The sequence below is a fragment of the Cavia porcellus genome, unplaced genomic scaffold, assembly GCF_034190915.1.
Source record: "Cavia porcellus strain 051 isolate PalLab524CR breed Dunkin Hartley unplaced genomic scaffold, mCavPor4.1 scaffold_18, whole genome shotgun sequence".
Classification (NCBI taxonomy): domain Eukaryota; kingdom Metazoa; phylum Chordata; class Mammalia; order Rodentia; family Caviidae; genus Cavia; species Cavia porcellus.
Genome location: NW_026947501.1, coordinates 11,586,642 through 11,606,422, shown reverse-complemented (window position 1 = coordinate 11,606,422; position 19,781 = coordinate 11,586,642).

Here is a 19,781-nt window from a genome sequence, read left to right as displayed (position 1 = left end):
CTGAGAAACTCTCCCGTTACCTGTGCTTTATCCATTAAACATGTGTGAATCTGTGCTGATGTTGGCTTTTCTTGCTCCTGATAACTAACTGATTTTGAGACAGTAGCTGTCAAATGCTGGAAAAGGCACAGTTTATGCTAAGGATATTTTGATCTCTGAATAAAAGGAACCATTACTGTATCCGGACTGCGACAATAGGCAATTTCTAACAATAAGATTACCCTCCAGTTACTCACAGTCTTTAAAACAAAGCCTTGAGTTTCCATCTTTTCCTTCGCTTTCTGCTCCTAGGCAGTGATCTGCAAGTTTTCATTCACGTCTATGTCAGTGGCAACAGCTCTTCCACCCCAGTTAGCCATCCTGAGATCTCACTGACTCTGCCACTGGGAGCCACGGAGATAAGTGACAGTGTTAGTGCAGAACCAGCTGCCAGAACTGTCCCGTTATTCAGATGATGCACATGCCAGTCTGGCCCCTCTCTGAGACAGGAACTCAGGAACATTCTGCTTATCCAGGAAGGAAAGCCATTTCCAGTCCTTAACCTGACTGTCATTGCCTTCAGTGGATACTGCAAAACAGCAAAATAGTTGGTGAATGGAAATTTTAGGCTGATATGAGTGAACTGGGACTGTGATACCACCTCCTGGGGGAAAGGAAACAACAGTGTAATAAGATTTGTGATCGTTTTGACACAGGGTGCACATGTCATAACTAAAATGTAAATTCTGGTGATCGTAAGTCTGCCTAACTTTCACCTCACCTTCTTCTCTTGTGCCCCTGCGGTGCTCAGCGTGCCACACTGTACCCCAGTTCTTCACCCCTCAGTGTTGTTTCCTTCCCTGTGAAGGGCCCCTCTCTGTTATTTTTCCCAAACAAATCTGCTCGGAACATCCAGCAATAAGAATCATGCAAAGATGAGCCTGTGACCCCAAGCTGTAAGAGAAGGAAATTCAAACATACTTCTAAAAGGAATTTGCATAGTATGTAGAAAGTTTAAAGAACAAACTACTTTCAGGGATAGGTGGATCTAGTGTGTAGGATCTCTCCACTTTTCAGCTGCTTCTCTTTGATTTCACCTTCATTTCAAGGGCGAGAAAACCACCAGCAGCTCTAGTTTACCTAATCCTCACAGCTGCTGGCCCCATGAGACAACGGCAACCGTTTTCCCAATTCCAAAGTGTCGGGGTGGACTCCGATTGGCCCAACTTAATCATGAGCCATCCCTGCACCATGGCTTATGTCCAGGTGGGCTGTATTCTAATTAGTCTTAGATCATATGTGAACACTTAGGACAGGCTGCCCCCTGACACAGAGGTTCTCTCACCAAAGCAGGTAGACTAAGAGGCGTGCTGAACAAGCACAACTCTATTTATGTTAACAGCCCACTGGACTAATTTAAATCTCTTAGTCTAAGTAAGTATGTGCATAATGGAAATCTTTCTGGTATTAATAACAAGATAATAGGAATTGTGGTCTTTTAGAACCATTCTGATCCTATTTCCAGCATGTGGCTATTGATTGATAACGTATTTGCTCCTTCACAATGTTAGTAGAGGCATGACATGAGAAGTATTTGTATTCTAATGATCCTAGCCCAGGCATCGTTTTCTAAAGCAGTGAAATTCAATTTGTTTTTAAGTGTCAGGACTTTTCATAAAAGAAAATTATATACAAAATTCCAAAATATAAAATAGATTGGAATGAGCTGCTCCATTGACAGCTGAGAGCTGGGTGTTAGTCAGAAGACAGGGACAGACACAGATATGGGGCCTCTGCCTGTCCCCCACTTAGTACTCCATGAAGGGACCATATCTGTGGGACCCTTGAGTTCCTGAGGGAACAATTTGAACCTAACAGATCTGATACTCTGGATACCAGGCTCTTGACTGTAAATGTTAGCTATACCTATCTAACTCAGTGTTCTTACCATAACCCAATATGAAGGAATTCGTTTAAAGTAACAAATGTATTAAAGCACTAAGTTTAAATAACAGTAACCCAAGAAGCAAATTAACTGCATCACAATCTGAAGTCAAATCTATACTTCGATCATCAGTCACTTCTAGCCATCATCTATATGAATATTCAATTTTAAAGTATCTATAATAGTAGCTATGAATATATTCTAAACTTCACATTAACTTACACTATATACATTTTTCTCCTTATCTTCACTTTCTGTTCTCCTTCTACCACTAAATTACCACTATTGATGATCTCTTTTCTATCATTCTAGACTTCTATGCTTGCACAAACTTATACAGATAGATAGATTTAGATACAGAAATAATTACATAGGAACTATTTCTCTGCATCTCCTCTTGCTTACTTTGAAAATCCCTCTGATGGAAACAGAATGGAACTGATTTATTTCTATCTAGCCTCATAATAGTCCATGATTTTGCCAAAGTATATTCAATCATTTCTTACCAACAGATCTCAAAGTCACTTCAGCTTTTGGGGGCTTTATTGTTTTATTTATTTTGTTTGATTTTACTGTTACAACAATATAGTAATAAGCATTTTTGTACATGTAGCTACTGGTAATAATACCAGATATAAAATGGCTAAGTCAAAAGGTACACATACTTACATTTTGACATTACTGAGCTATTTTTTCAAAAGTATTGTAATTTAAGGGAAGGAAAGTACTCTAAAAGTTATAACTGTATGTATAAGTGTGTAAGATAGATGACCATGTTACTAAAGTTTTGTTGGATCATTGAACAGAATGGTTTTCACTCTTATTGTTTGATTCTCCACTTGTTATGCTTTGATTTTGTAACCTGAACAACTATTTCTAAGATGACAATATATAATGTATCAACTAGCGATTTCTTAGTGTTAACTTTTTTTAAATTCTGTATTATTCTACATTTTTAAATTTATCTTTTTCTTTAAATAAAAAAGTATTGAATTCACATTTTCACAAGCAGTGATTAAGAGTCCTTTTCCTTATATTCCCACAAGTACTGATTATTTTCATTCTTTACAGGTTTTTGCATTCTTAATTCCTTTTTATTTTCAGCACTAGAGATGGAACCCAGAGTCTCCATTCTGAGCTACTTTTCCAACCCTATTTATTCTTTATTTTAAAAGAAGATCTTACTAAATTTCCCACATGGGACTCAAACTCACAATCCTCCTGCCTCAGCCATCTAAAGTTCTGGGATTACAGACATGTGCCACACACTCAGCTAGGAAATGGTCCCTTGTAGTGAGTGACTTTATGAAGGACACAATGGTTTTCCATCATTACTGTTGACATCTCCTTCACTGATTGTAAGGTTGAGCATTCTTTCACTATGATTAGAATTTCTATTTCTTCTTCTGTTAATTATCAACTCATAGTCATTGTACATTGTTCTATTCATGTGCCTTTTTAGTGAGGATTTTGTTAGGATACCTTTTATATTTATCTATAATATAGTAATCTCTGCAGGAGATTATTTCAATCAAAAATTTATTTAACCTCCCAAAAGGATACTTGAGAACAGACTGGTATACAATCAAGTATGTGAAATTCATATTGTTTATTAAATAATTTGAAAGTCAAACCAAATACAAAATAATTGTTATGGACTAAAATATTTGTGTTCGTTAGAAGTCATATGCTGAAACTTAATTTCCAATGTGATGGCATGGGAGACAGGACCTTTGAGAAGTAATCATATTATGATGGTGGAACCCTCATGACTAGGATTAGTTCCCTTATAAAAGAGACCCCAGAGAGCTCTCTCAGCTTCTTGTGCCACAGGAGGACATTGCAATAATTCAGCCATTTGCAACCTAGAGAAAAGCCCTCCTCTGAAGTAACCATGCTCATGTACTGATCTTAGACTTCTGTGCTCCTAAACTGGGAAAAATAAATTTCTGCTGCTTATAAGCCACCAAATCTGTGTCTCTAGGTTTCAATTGGCCTGAATTAAGTAAGACAGTATAGTCTTTAGATGTCACTGCAGGATAACTCAGGAACTGTCAACTCTCAACAGGAAAGGTACTAATAATGTATCACTAGCAAATGTATCACTAGGTGATGGGGAGAGCTATATTCACATCATATCTCTCACTCAGGTACTTTCATCCTTTGGGCCAGAAATCAAGTGAAATCTGTGAGAAAAATCTCAGAGAAACTTTGCAACCCAAAGACCTAGTGATCCACAGGAAGCCTGAGTAATAGATAAGCTGCAGCGAAAAAGAATATTTAACAAGTTGCTTAATGTCTTCTTGACCAACTAATCAACTCCCGCTTAAACTCAGAACTGCACTGTATCAGATGCCCCAGTATCTCTCGGCTCTGTGAATTTTCCTGGTAATGCATCTGCTCTATTAACAAGTAGCTGGTATATGTCCCCAGTAACCCCCTCTCCCCTGCCTCCACCCTGGACTGCAGCAATTCTCACCAAGCTGATCATGGCTGACACATTCAATACTCCTTTTTAATCAAAAGGGCAAAATGATCTTTAAAGATTAGGACTTTTTTCCTTTTGGAGACAGGCTACTTCTCCAACTTCTTCATGTTGCATAAACCAACCCCCTTCTCTTCTTGCTTAGAATAGACAAATAATTGCTGTCAGAAAACTAGGGTATCTGCCTGAAAGAAACATGCAAATTCTGGCCCCAGAAGGTCAAAGTCTTAGGTGTTTCCAGAGAGACAGAAACAGAAAAACAGAAAGATAGAGACACAAAGCATGCCAGGAATGGCTGGGAATGAAACCATATTAAAATTTCCTTGTCTTTTGTTTCATTGTATTCCTCCTCTTTCTCTCCCTCAAAATAAGAGCCCTTGTGCACCTGAACAAGGTGAGACACAGATTTTAGGCAAAGGCCATTTTGTCTTCCTCAGTGTTGCTTTGAATAAACTTTTTTCTTTTCCACCAGAACAAATTCTCTCCCATGTTCTTGGGGAATGATAAGGTAGTATGGCCCTTAGTGTCTGGTAACACTTAAAGTTAAGCAATTCTGAGAGCTAAACCTATACATGCCTGTTTCAGGCAGCTCAATGAGTCAGCAACGCTCCCTAGTCTATAGTTTCTTGCTTCTGGGAGTTGATCCTACTGGTACCTTGGCAGCCTGGATGTCAGAACTGGCTGAGCAAGGGGACATCTCCACATTCTAAACTTTGTATGGACTGTAATCTTTGGTGACTGTGAACTCTTTCTGGTTTCTCTTAGAGAATCCACAGGGTGTGCACAATCCTCAAACATTTTTTTAGAACAATACTGTCTTGAGAGGCTAGCTGATTACAACAGATGAGGAGAAACTAAATGGTTCTGAAAAACTGTTTCCATCACCCTTATGAACAGTGGACAATTTCCACTGGGATCTCAAGAAGTCTGTGAAATCCCATCATAAACCTGTATGTGGCCCCAGGTTTCTGTATGTCATCCTGTGATTCCCAAATCTGTGTGGCACCACTGTGATGGATTGAAAACTGATGGTCAACATGTAATACCAGCTGAACTAAATCAGCATGGTGCTGAGCATGGAAGCCACCTGAGGACTGTTGCCAGGATAAAAAGGAGAGCTGGAGAGGAAGAGTTTAGTGCTATTGTCCAGTGCTGTTTGTTCTGTTGCCGTGGGTTCTCCTGTTGCCATGGGTTCTCCTGTTGCCATGAATTCTCCTGCAGGAGCTTGTCGAGCTTTTTTTCCTGACATGAACTTGGCTGTCTCATCATCAGAGGAGCTCAGGACCTTGTTGTCTTGGGCTCTAGGCCTTCATTTGGACTCGTGGGAGGCACTGTCATAGGCTCTAGGTCACCAACTGAACTCATGCAGGTTATTTCCATGAGACTCAGATCTAGGTCTTTCATGTGTGGACATATTTCCTGTACTTTCTTTGTATTTGACTCCTTGTATGACCATTATAAACAATACTATAAATTATGTGTCCTTACGTAATTGTTTTTCTTGAATCCCCTGACCTCAACAACCTGTGTCTCTCCAAGGACACCTGTGGACCTCAGATCACACAATGATATCCATAGAACCCTATTTGGAAAATTTGGGCAGCCAGAGAGTGAATAGGCCAAGGTGATCACCTAATTACATCTCTAACCTGCCTCGTGCAAGTCACTTCACCTCTTTGGACGTCAATTTCTTCACCCATAAAATGAGAGAATTTCAGTTAAATCTAAAATGTTCCCCAAAAAGTCTCATTTCAAAGTTGGGACTTTGGAAGGTGTCTTAGTTACTTTTTACTCATTGCTGAGACCAAATACCTGAAGCCCAAAGTGGGAAAGGAAAGGTTTATTTCTTACAGTTTTTGGAGGTTTCAGTCCATACTCAGTTGGCTCCAAGGCAGGGGCATGGCTGGGTAGCAGTTCATGGTGGCTGCAAACAGCAAGGCTGAAACTAGCAAGAGAGTAAGACACACCTTCTTCCTGCCATTACATCACATCCTGGCTCCACCCCTATGTGGGTGGAGCACTGACACCATCAATCCAAGCACTAGACAATAAACCAATCACAAATGCACAATGCAAATGCATGAGGTCTAGGGGCCACAGACCTAAACCATGATATTCCACCCCTGGCCCCCAAGACTCATGTACATCCTTTATACAAAAGACATTTAGTCCATCTCCAAGAGTTGCCAAAGTCCTAATAGTTTCAGCATTGCTGAATAGTCCAAGTTCCAAGTTTCCTCCAAAATCTATGGTAAACTCTTAACTGTAACCCCCTGTACAAATAAACAAGGTTAAACATTTCTGAAATGCAAAGGCACGAGATAAATATTACCATTCAGAAAGTTACAAACAAGGGAATATAAAGCTTTGGAAACAAAGCAAGCCCAACATCCAGCAGGATAAACATTAAGTCCTAGAGTTCCACGATCAGTATCTGAAGCAATCTGATTGCAAGCTCCAAAAGGCTTGGTTAATTCCACCCCCACAGCACTTCCAGGGATTTTAGCTCCTGCAGCTTTTCTCTTAAATCCTCTCTGCTCGCTTTTTGCAGATTTCCTTGGATCATCCATGTTCCTGGCTTTTCCAAACTTCTGGGGTCTCCACTGTACCTTTGGCTTCACCCTTACATCTTCACAAATTTCCCTCAGGGGCATACTGCTTGGCCTTCTGGGCCCTTTTCAATTGAGGTGGAAGCCGTCTTACCTTCAGAATTTGTGTATTTTCCTTGCACCTAAAATCAGCACCTTGTGGATGCCGCCAAGTTCTGCTGCCAGCTGAAGCAGTAGCCAGGCATTTCTCTCTCTTGACTGTAGGGGTCAGCTGCATGGATCGCAGGGCTCTGTTTACCTGATTGTGAGGAAAAGCTTTTCTATGTTGCCGCCATTCTGGAACCTCATGTGGCCTCCACTGCCATTCTGGAGCGTAGTGCTCTGCAGCTTTCTCCTCTGAGCAAATTTTTTTTATCTTTCTGTTTCTCCTCAGCAATCTAAGTCTCAACTCTGTCTTTACAATCCACAGCATTCCTGGGATTTTCCTTCTGGCCAAACTCACAGTATTACAAATTATCCTGCTGGGCTCTTTGCTCTTGATTTGCAACATAAAGCTGGCTAAAAGCCCCCAACAATAGCCATGCCACAGGCTCAATATTCAATTGCTTTGAAATTTCCTTTTCTGGATTAATCAGTCCATTGTCTTTGTTTCAGTCTCAGGCAAAGTCTCTGGGCATGAGCAAAATGCAGACAAACTTTCTGCCAAGCCATAACATATATCATGGGAGTCCAACAACCAATGCAATCCTTATTCCCTGCAGAAAGCCTGGTCTTTACCATGAAGCTTTGATCAGAGTTCTGGTCTTCTGAGCTCTGACTAGAATGTCTTCTACAGAACAGCCCAAACTGCTCCAGCTCTATTCATCCAGGCAACATGTCCAAACCTTTCCAAACTCTGCCCACAAGCCATTTCCAAAGCCTTTGAAAAACATGGTCAGGTATACTCACAGCAAACGACCCCACTCCTGTTACCAAATTCTGTCTTAACTACTTTTTACTCATTGCTGAGACCAAATACCTGAAGCCCAAAGTTGGGAAAGGAAAGGTTTATTTCTTACAGTTTTTGGAGGTTTCAGTCCATACTCAGTTGGCTCCAAGGCAGGGTGGCATGGCTGGGTAGTAGTTCATGGCGGCTGCAAACAGCAAGGCTGAAACCAGCAAAAGAGCAAGACACGCCTTCTTCCTGCCATTACATCACATCCTGGCTCCACCCCATGTGGGTGTAGCACTGATACCATCAATCCAAGCACTAGACAATGAACCAATCACAAATGCACAATGCAAATGCATGAGGCCTGGAGGCCACAGACATAAACCATGACAGGTGATTGGATTATGAGGCACTATACTCTTCAGTGGATTAATTCATTGATGAGTTTATAGCTGAATTGCTGTTAGCAGGTGGGGGCATAGTCAAAACATGCAAGTCACTGGTGGGGGCCTATATAACTGTGAAGAATGTGTTCTTTTCCTCCATTTCTTCTGTCTGTCTCTCTCTCTCTCTCTCTCTCTCTCTCTCTCTCTCTCTGTTCCCTCTCTTGCTTGCTCTTGCTCTCACTCTTTCTTTCTGCTTCCTACTTGCCATGCAGTACGTAATGTTCCTCTCTTATGCTCTTCCACTATGTTGCTTCTGACTTGAAGCCAGCAAATCATGGACTGAACCCATTAAAACTAGGAGCCATAATAAACCTCTGTTCCTTAATTTGTGAGTGTCAGGCACTCTGTCCCAGCTGTGGAAAAATTAACACAGAAAATTAGTGCCAGAGAAGTGGGGTTATCGCTGTTATTCTACCTGAGCTTGTGGTTCAGAAGACTTTAGAAGTGATTTATGGGATGCTTCTACCAAGATTTTAGAAGAAGTCTTTGGAGATATGGGCTAGAGGAGCTCTAGAATGCAGTCCTATCTTGATAGGTGATTCTAATCACAGTTCAGAGGATCATAATGATGATAGGAATTCTGACAGTGAAAATTAGGCTCATAAAGTTTCATTTGGGAACAAGAATTCTATTAAAAACAGAACTGGAAGCCATGCATGCTACACTGATTTTGACCAAAAAGCACATCTACATTTTTCTCATGTCCTAAGACTTTTGAGGCTAAACTTAAAGGTAGTGGACTAATCTGGCAAAAAAGAAAAATTCGAGGCAACCCTGCATTCATGCTGTGGCATAGATACTGCTGGATGCTTTTAGCCAGATCTACAGAAATAATAGGGATTAAAAAACAGAGATGAATGATTTGAAAAATTTACAGGTTAGCCAGAAAGCAAGTACACATAAACTTGGGCCCAAGAATAGCATGGGTACTAAAAAGATTAGCATTAAAAAGAGGCCAAATGCTGTACATCAGGACAATACTAAAGGTGCCTTAAGGCATCTCAGGAAATACCCAGACCTACCTCATCACAAACTCAAGAACATAAAAGGGCAAACCCCTTTGAAAAAGTTTGGTTTGAGAATAATGCCTTACTGAATTCCGAGCAAACTAGGGAACTATTTCTCTCAGTTCAGCTGTACAGGCACTTAGAGGCCGCTATATCCGCAGTCCAAAGGGACTAAGCTACTATTTAGGCCAGAGACAGACCTTGGCATCATTCATACAGTGCAGGTTTTCCTTGCAAAATACAAAAGTTATGGGGTCACAGAGGCTTCTACAGAGATTTCAGAAGAAGACCTAGAGAACAGGCCAAAACATGACAGGGTCACAATTCTTGCCAGGATTTCCTGGGAGGGCATCACCTAAAACTGTAAAAGTGCACCTGAGGGTATAATGGAGATTCCCAAAAGTTAGAGATGCCAAGAATGTGAAATGTCAGCTGAGAAAAGTTACAGGCAGTGAGCACAGCCAACTCGAGAGAGAGTTCCTACGGGTTGCAATCAGCTAGATGAGACAGGGCTGCCCGACTCCTTTAAAGTTCATATCTCACCACAGCCCGCCCTGCATATGGTGAGCACATAGCTGTAGAACTTGAGTTTGGTCTTACTTTGATCCAGGTCCTTTCTATTCCTCCCCTTAGAATAGGAATAGTTACTCTGTCTTGTTGTATGCTGAAGTATTTAACTTCTGACTTTCACAGGGTCTTGCAGCTAAAAGTTCAATCTCAGGGACTTTAATACAATCTTGAATCTCAGAGACTTTAGACTTTTCACTTTTCAGCACTATTGAGACTATTTAGACTTAGGCAACTATTACAGATGGACTAAATATTTTTTATAATGAGACAGGTGTGAAACTTTTGGAGGGGTAGGGGCTGAATGCTGTGGTTTAGGTCTAAAATGTCCTTCAAAAGTCTCATGTTCACAGATGGAACTTTTGAAGGCGACTGGGTCATGAAACTGCTATATCAATTCATGGATTAACCCACTGATGAGTTCATAGCTGAATGTGTTTTTAGCACGTGAGACCTGGTCAGAAGATGCAGGTCACTGGCAACATAAGCTAGAATGATATGCCCTTGCTCTCTCTCTCTCTCTCTCTCTCTCTCTCTCTCTCTGTCTCTCTCTGTCTCTCTATCTCTCTCTCTCCCTCTCTCTCTGTCTCTCCATACCACCCTCCCTTGATCTCTGGTTTATTCCTGGCTGCCATTAGATGAGAAGCTGTCCTCCTCTTCCATACCCTTCCTCCATGTTCTCTCTATCTAGGATCCAGCCAACCATGGACTAAACCCACTAAAACCATGAGCCAAATATTTGTGAGTGCGGAGTGTTTTGTCTCAGCAAAAGGAAAGCCATATAACAGGTTAGATGAAGATTATTTTAAAGTTATTCCTGCAAGAACTTTAAATTTCCCAAAGATCTGTGTTAGAAGCCTCCTAAAGGGACAAGGAGGAGAGAAGATCTTCCTGAAGTCCTCTAGACACGCTCATTCTTAACTGGCATAGCCTTAGTTTTGTTTCCAATCTTTTTGTGTACCATAAAATTTCATCATAAGATATCCTTTAGAAGTTTGTTCTTTTGAAAGGAAAGAGATAAGAACAGGGTAGAAGATGGGAAGGAGATGGTGTGGGCACAAACTTCTGTTTTGCTCTTCCACACAGTCCTCCTGAACTGTTGTCTGTGTTTTCCTATAGTGACATCCATTCAGCCACCACACCCCACTTCCTTTACCTCCAAAGTGATACAATCTAGTCCAGACTACCACCAAAACACTATTTCACAAAGAAAGACACATCGATTCCTTACGTGCTTTTTAAAATACAGATTCCCACACTTCATGTCAGACCTGTTGAATCAGAATTGGGGGTGAGTGGACTGAGAATCTGCTTTTGAACAAATGTTGTGAGTAATTCTTAGATTCTCTGAAGACTGAGATCCACAGCCAGGATCTTGAGGTCTCTACCACACTCAGCACTTAGATCACCTCTGTGAGACCGTCTTCTGCGTCAGAGGTAGGAAACAGTTTAGCATCTATTACAAATGTGGTACATGGACTGCAGGAAAATTTCATAAGCATGCTCAGAGGATACTGATGATGACTGGCAAATCATGGTCTCAGCTGAGAGCAAATCGTGATAAAATCTCCAAGAGTCGTCTCTAAATCCCAGCTTTACATTTCTTTCAGACACTCTAAGAAGCAGCTTCTGGTATATCCATCTTAGTGATTTCAGTGGCCTAGAATTTCCCTCACCCCTTCCTCCATGCACATAAAGCATGTGACTTAGAGAGCGTGCTATGAAGTCAGACAGACCTGAGGTTCAGTGCTGGCCCTGAACTTCCCACACTGGCCAAAGCGTAGGGTGGATAAGCAAGCCTAGGAATAAAAGTAACAGAGCGAGGTGATTACAAAGGTTCGGTTAAGCAGTAGCTAAGCCGCTCTTGGCCCTGGCTTTGTACACACACATTGTAACTTTTATTATATGCTATAGACTTCTGACAATGTGCTCCCCAATTCATGGAGTTCAGAACCTTCCCACATGGTCATAAGTTGCTAAACCAAAGTTCTAAAAGAAGATAAAGTACCTGCAAGAAGAGAAACACAGACTATTTTCATTTTTGCCATATAAATTAGGGATACTGGAGTGTCTTTTAAACTACTTCATACACAATTCAGTTTCAGAAGAGAAGTATTGTTTTGCTCTGGAATATATAACTCAGAGCTTAAAAACAGTGTAATCAAGTGGTCCTTCTCACTGACAGGAAAAAATAAATTCAGAATCCCAAAATGAGCTAGAAGAGAACACAGAAAGGAAGCAAAGACAGTTCCTGAAAAGGCATTCATATCTCTGCCGTGGGGTAAGCCTCCCCCCATTTCTTTAGATCTCATTTCTACTTGGTCACAGTTCACTCCATGCATGTGTCTTTGTCCCTTCTAACTTTGGTTCTGAACGTTAAAGGGCCCCAGAATCACCAGGAGACAATGTTAAAACACAGATTTCTTAACAACCACCATTACAACCATACACAGCGGCTCCTGCTCAAGAGATCAGAGAAGAGCCTGAGAACTTGCATTCTTCTGAATTCCCAATGATGCTGCTGCTGAGCTCAGACATCGTTTTGAACAACCTCCTCCAAATCCTTTTCTCTGAAGTATTTGACCTTTCTTGTATCAGGCATCTTTTCTATAATTTGATGATAAGAACACTTATCTCCTAGGGTTCCTGTGTAAGTGAAATGAATTAATCCTCGTGAAGTGCCCCAAACAGCTTCTGGCTTTTATTACCTCCTTCCTGAGTGTGGACTATGAAAGTCACAGTCAGAAAAAGCATGCAGCAAGGGTGACGCCGTTGTGATGTGGCCCGTGCTTGCTCTTCCCACTCACATGGTCCCTCAGAGCTGGCTCTTCCCTTCTCACCACAGAATGGACCCTGGCACTCACAACCACATCCTGCCAAGCTGAGTTTCTGCATACTGTCTTCCATGTACTAAAAATACTAAATGATTCACCAGCATTTTTGTCATACAGCAGTCCTTTCAGGGATGGTTATTATCCACTTTCACAGATGAGAAGAATGAACCTATGTGATTCTCTTAAATTTCTTGCTTTATGTCACACAACTTACAAGTAGCAAAGCTGGAATTTGAATTCTTCTAAGTCATCTGCTGCAAAGCCCAGGCCCTTTACCACTCTAGAAATAACAAATAGATTTCACTGTCCAATCAGCTCATCTGGTTACAACTTCCTGGAACACAGGATGCTGACACATGAATACCCTAGCTCAGGAAAAGGATTTCTTGCATTGATTAGAGACACCCAGATGCCATTTAAGCTGCTTTCAAACGTGGAACCAGTATATGCTGCTCTTGCATTTTGTAAAAGCAACACAGTGGCAAAGGCCTTGTAATTCTATCAAAGATTATATTTAAATACATACATACATAAATACATCTATGTACATCAGGTGAAAGCTCCCAGGAGGCATTCATGATTTCAGATCTGTGGTCCAGCTTCCCCACCCACTGTAATTTAATTTGCATAGCATTTCAGTGTACACAAGTAAAAGCAAACAGTTACTTGACTAGCCAACATCATTTACATGTTGCAAAACCATTTTTTTTCCGTCTTAGAATTCCAGAAGGACAACACTGCTTTAAAATTGTCTCTAGACTATCTGGTACAATGATAGATGTTCTAGTAAGTTTTTTAACAGTATAGATGAATTTTAAAAGGAAAGAGATAATCCATCTTCAGGCAAGACTTGAAAAAACAAAACTTCGACCTTCCAGAGCTGAGTCTTAATTGTGTGACTGTATTGATGAAGTTAGATCATTAAGAAGCTTGGCCTTGAAGGGGATATCGGGACCCCACTCCTCTCTTTGCTTCCTGGTTGCCGGGAAATGAACAATCCTCCTCTTCCGTGTTCCTTGCATAATACACTGTGCTTCCCCCAAGCAAGAGGGCCAAGCAACAGCGGGCTGCACATCAGAAATTGTGAGCCAAAGCTTTTCTTTCTTATAGATCGTATCACGTATATGTCACAGTGACAGAACATGAACACCCTTTTCTATGCAAAAAACAAAACTTTCAGATGTTACTTTGTCAATCTAAATAGAGCAAACCAGAGAGATTTTGAAAATAAGGCTGTGTATCTGGGAATCACAGAGCACTGCAATGGGAATCTGTGTGCCATAATGAACTATGAGTACATTCAAAGGAGCTGAGGCAGAGGGAAGTCTTTAAAGACAAAAATGAGGAAAAATACCTCTGATATTTTGAACCAACAGTTCTTGGCCACAGTGATGAATAACAAGGGTGGCATCAGTCTGAGTTTGAACGGACAGCTACTGAGCCTGTAAAAGCACATTTCATGTAAGGTTGTAGGGGCCTTTGGCAAGCTTGTAGCTCTGGCAGAGGCTTTTGTGATAGTTACTGTCAGGCCATCATTCATAAGAATCCATGCTTTATAACATCTCAGTTTTATTTACTTTTTTGATTATGGTTAATGTAAGCAACTTCATTTTTGCATTTCTTTTTCAATTTGATAATGGTTGACAGAAGGCAAAAACAGAATGACAAAAAAATCCACAATTAATTTTTTAATAATTACAGATAAATACATTTTACTTACCAAAATAGTGTACACATAAGCATTTAGGAAGAGGAGGAACTATATATAAGAGACAGAACTTACTTCATCTGTACTCCATGCTTACTGTACAAATGGGTTCCAAAGCTTTTGCAGAAAATTCTGTAAACCTTTCCTCCCCCATCACGCATGTTAGAGGGAATGGCAAAGGGAAGCCTCATCCCTGGACCACTTATGTGGTCACAGTGGGTTGGGATCACTGCTTCACATACAAATATTCACTTAAAAGCAGGATTTCTATTCTTCTTCAGTCACCTGCACCAACAATAGGAACTCAAATTTGATTAAATCTTCACTTTACTGTAACGTCTTACATCTCTATTCCAGTTTTATGCTTTTTGTAGCTGCAACTCACACTTGTAAATATTACTGAATTGACAAAAGCATTGACCATCTGCTCTGAGCAAATACATTATCGTAAATATGAAGATCTTAGCATAGATCAAACACAGGGGTTCTCATCATTAAAGAGGTAATCACTTGTGCATATTATATTTGGCTGATGCATATTCTAATTTCTAAACTCAAAAGTCCTCAATTTTGAACCTAGCAAACAAGAAGGCAGGATTATTTTTCTTTAACAGTGACTTGGTTTTAACAGATGTGACTACATAAGATTAGGATCCCAATTCCTTTTTGCTTAAATTCATTCAAATTTACTTGGGTTCCCAGAGAAATTCCTGACTAAATGGTGGCAGATGCTGGTCTAGAATGCAAAATTCACAGAAAAAAAAATCTATAAAACATATATGGGCAATAAAAAAACACAAATGTATGAAAGACAATGACAGCTATCAATAAGACTTAAGAGTTTGCCCAGCATCTCAGTTCTCCCTGTCACCAAAGGATTGACTTAACTTTATCACCGTTTTGTTTGCTCTTTTCATGAATACTAACATGATGGCTTAGTCTGTAGAAAAAGCCCATCACACTAACGCAGGGACAAAAGCACTCAGCAAGCTGGCTTCGTGGACTCGGTCCCGATCATTTCTAGCTGGGCTCTGCTTGGCTCTAAACCCACCAGGTTCATAGACGATGGATGGAGGTACAGTTCATTAAGAAAGGTTTGGAGGAGGGGTGAAGAGGGAGAAAACGGAGCTGTTTATATTGGAGAATTTTTTTAAATGCGATCTGTCTTCGTGACACCAAGGAGAAGCACAAGGAGATTCAGCGGCTACATTTGGTTTGCGAGGACCTTTCACCTCCATTGACCTCTGACCTGGCTGTTCAATCACGCAGAGACAGGGGCCTGACAAAGCAGGAGGCGGTTTGCCTTTGCAGTGTGGTGAGAGGGAAAGAGGTTGAAAATAAAATCTCTCCGGGAAGACAAAGTACTCCAGAGCTGTAGCTGACAAAGGGTTAACAGAACTTCAGGTCCAGTTTCCTGCTCAGCTATTAGATTGCTGCAGGCGAGGGAACCTTTGAGGGGCAGAAGGCCGCTGCCAGGTAGACCTCTCAGAAAGCTGTGGACTGAAAGCACTTACATAGAAACCGGGAAGCGGGTCTGTTCCCAGATTCAGAGGACTAGGACCCCATTCGACTTATCCTCAGCAAGAATTCTCTAGTTGCTGGTCAGCATGCTCCTCCCATCCGTTAATAGATTGTTCCTCCAAATAAGCACGTCTATACAACGGATATGTGGATTGTACATGCATGTGATGTTAAAGCAGGGTTCCCAAACTTCAGCGGGAATCAGAATCATTGGAAAGTTTGCTAAAACACAGATGCATAATTCTGCTGGTGAAAGTCCTGTTTTAGTGGATCTGTGTGAGGTCCAGGAATTTGCATTTCGAACAATTACCAGCTAATGGTGCCTAGTGTTTCATGAGAACCACTTTGCTAATAGGTATTTTACACATTTACAATGTTTTGTTTCTGTGTTAACAATTACACATATGTACATACCCACCAGCATAACAAATGATACATACTATGTTATAAAAGGGACAGGTAACAAGTATTAATAACAATTATAACAATTAGTAACAAGTATTAGTAACAATTACTTTGAGTACATACTGCGTACTAGTACTGATATAGAGGAATGAAACTTCACCTACTATGTTTGGTAAGGGTTTATATTTTAAAATCGAAGGATAAATTTTAGGAACAATGGACATTAAGAACCGAATACATTTATTGAGAAAAAAACCCTCTGTCTGAGAGAGACAGAAAGGTCTTGAGCAGGTCTCCAAAGACTGTCTTTTCCAGGGACTTTAATAGAGTAAAATCATGGGGTGCGACGGGTTTAATGTGGGGAAAAGTGGGAACTCACAAATCAAATGCGCATAAGGTGGGACAGAACTATGGTTAACCAGTAAGATTAATTATTCAGGTAAAATTGATTAAATTGGGGGCAAATGAGAAAGTGAGTCACGTAGAAAGCGGGCATTTTTAGAGACTTAGTAACTCCCTACGGGTTGGGATGGTGACTCCTGGCTTCCCCAGCGTGATAGGGAACTATTTAAATATCAGTCCTTAGGATACGGATGCATTTGTTTGATTTTTAGTCTTGAGGCCTGGCCCACAGTAGGAAATGTCTGTCTCCCCCATAGTTGCGGAGTACCTGGGCTTCTGCATTGGCTCCTTCAAGGACCTAGCCCTGTTTCACTGCCTATAATATTTCTAACTCAGCTGCCTATAACAGTACTTTTAACCCTTTGAGGCAAGTACTATTACCGCCAATTAAGGGTTGATCCAGCTCCAATATGACTCCTGAGACCATGCTGTTAAATAATTTACTGCTTGTTTAATGAGTAATAAAACAATGAATCAAAATTAACCAACCTACAAATATTTTTAATCAATATCTGTTCCCTGTTCTTTTTAAATATATATTTGTACTTGGATGAAGACAAACTTTCTTTTTCCTTATGTCACTTAGAGGAAAAAAATTACTCAAGGAACATTGCAAAATCAACTAGCCAATAGATGTATTTGTGAGTTCTTCCTGGATGTTTGCAGATCACAGGACAACACAGCTCCATAACCCAGGTAACCTGAAACGATCTGGGAACAGTCTGCTTTGTGTGAATGTCACATATGAGTGCCAAGAGTTGTTTCTGAAATGCACATAGGTGCTTCCCAGTCTCTCATGCAACAAATCCACTATGAAACCCAAGATTGCACATTTAGTGGTTTTTATTCAAATAAATTATTTTTCTCTCTTATACAATAGTCTAAGTCAAATGTAGATTGAGGATGTGAAAATGGGTAAGACGGGCTGACTCCAAAGAAGAGGACAGCTCTTTATAACAAACAAGAGATGAGAGGCAAAGAAAAGAGAGAACAGATACATGTGGCCATTAATGGGGATTTAAAGAAAGAACAGAGTTTACATAGTACAGCAGTGTTTTATGTGGGAAGGATGTGTGTGTGTGTGTGTGTGTGTGTGTGTGTGTGTGTGTGTCTGCTTGCCTGCCTGTCTGTCTGTGTATCAGGGAGTGAAGGAGGTGGTAACACTTGGGGAGGGGAAGTCATAGTTGGGGCCAATGAGGACCCAAGTCAAAAGCTCCCTGAGAAAGCAGATGTGCAGTGTGGAAAATGGTAAGCCAGGACTAAGGCTTATAGGGAGGAATGCCAGGAGCAGAAAAGATACAGAACAACAGAAAAGTTCCAGAAAAGCTCAAGATCCCCCCCTCCAAAGACTGTGACAGAAGTTCTCCTTTCCTCCGAATATGGGGGGGGGGGGATAACTAACCGGCTTTATAAAAGGGGACTTTCGTTATGGAGAACATTTTACCCCATAAATAAGTCAGATGCAGTTATTTGATATCAAAACAATATCTTAGCTTTTAATGAGCACAACTGCCAATATCCCGAGTCCCACATTATGAATCACTGTTTGCTCCTTCCTACACTTTCTAATTTCCTGCTAAGGAGACAGAGCTGAATGGGGTCATTAATCTGAATTAGAAATACGGTGACCGCTCTGCACTTGGCTTGCTAACGCTGTGTGGTAGAGCTGGCTTTGTGGGGATTTTGCTCTCCGCGCTGCTCTTTTAAAAAAGTAGGGTAGGAGAAGATGCTGGTTCATTTCATTTCTAAGTCCTGCTTAATTCCAGATGATGTGAGCATTTCACATTAGGTTCTTAAATCATAGCTCTTATTTCAATGGCTTTATTAGAGGTGTTGTCAAACAACTTGCTCTGCCTTTTTTTCTGAGGACCTTAAAGACTTACTTATGAAGCTTAAAATAATGTGTCCTTTTCTGTTAGAGGAGTGTAGGAGTCAGCTTTATCTGACTATAAAAAAATACCTGAAATAATCACTTTATAAGACAAAGTTTTGAAGACTCCAGTCTAAGACCAGACAAACCTATTGCTTTTGACCTCTGAGGGGGTGCTAGATGGCATTGATGGGGGTGTGTGTGGCAAGAAAAATAACCATTCACCTCATATCTAGGAACCAAAAAAGAAAGAAGAGGCCCAGCATCTTGTGATCTCCTTCAATGGCATACATCGGATGACCTGATCAAAAGCCTCACAAGGGCCAGGCTTTATCCTCCACAGTTTGCACTGCCTCCCAGGGACATTACCCTGGGGACCAAACCTTTTAACACATAGGTGTTTACAGGACACTTATCTAGACCATAACACAGATGTGTATTTTTCAGGCCAGACTAACATAGTTCTTGGGTGTTTTCCAGTGAGGCCATAAAGCGAAGAATCTGAATGAGGCAGGAGCCTCTGCAAGGTGGTTAGTTTAATAAATCTGTCTTTTACTACCATGGGTTATATCAGAAGAAATACAAGGCACAGCCCTCTGAACAAACATAACTGCAAAGCCATCACTTCACATCTAGAGGCCATTTGCCCTACAAATGTTAATTTATTGCATACGCTTAGAGTAAGCAAAAAGCTCAAATAGTCATTTACATTTTGTTAAAGAAGCTGGTCAAAATGTTGAATTTTGGGGACTACAAGCTTTTGGGGATAACCTGCAGTGGTGCATAACCTTGCTTTCCTTAATAGTTGCAGGTTACAGTAGCAGGCACCCAGTGCAAGATATTCACCAGTTACCACTGGCCGGATAGGGTCTATCTTGACCTACACTGCCCTGCTTTGATTCCTAATTGATCATCTTTCCAGTTAGCTATGCTTCTGTTATAGGAATTAGCTAAAAAGTGAGAGCAGATTCCAGAAAGGTTGACACACTGCCAGCAGGGCAGTCTGTTAGGGGCTGGTGCAGGTGTAACCACAGCCTTCCAAGGTCATTGTCAAGGAGAATAGCCCCATTATGTTAGGTCCAGGCTGGACTCTCATCCAGGCTCAAAAGCTGAGGGCCATTCATTTATCCCA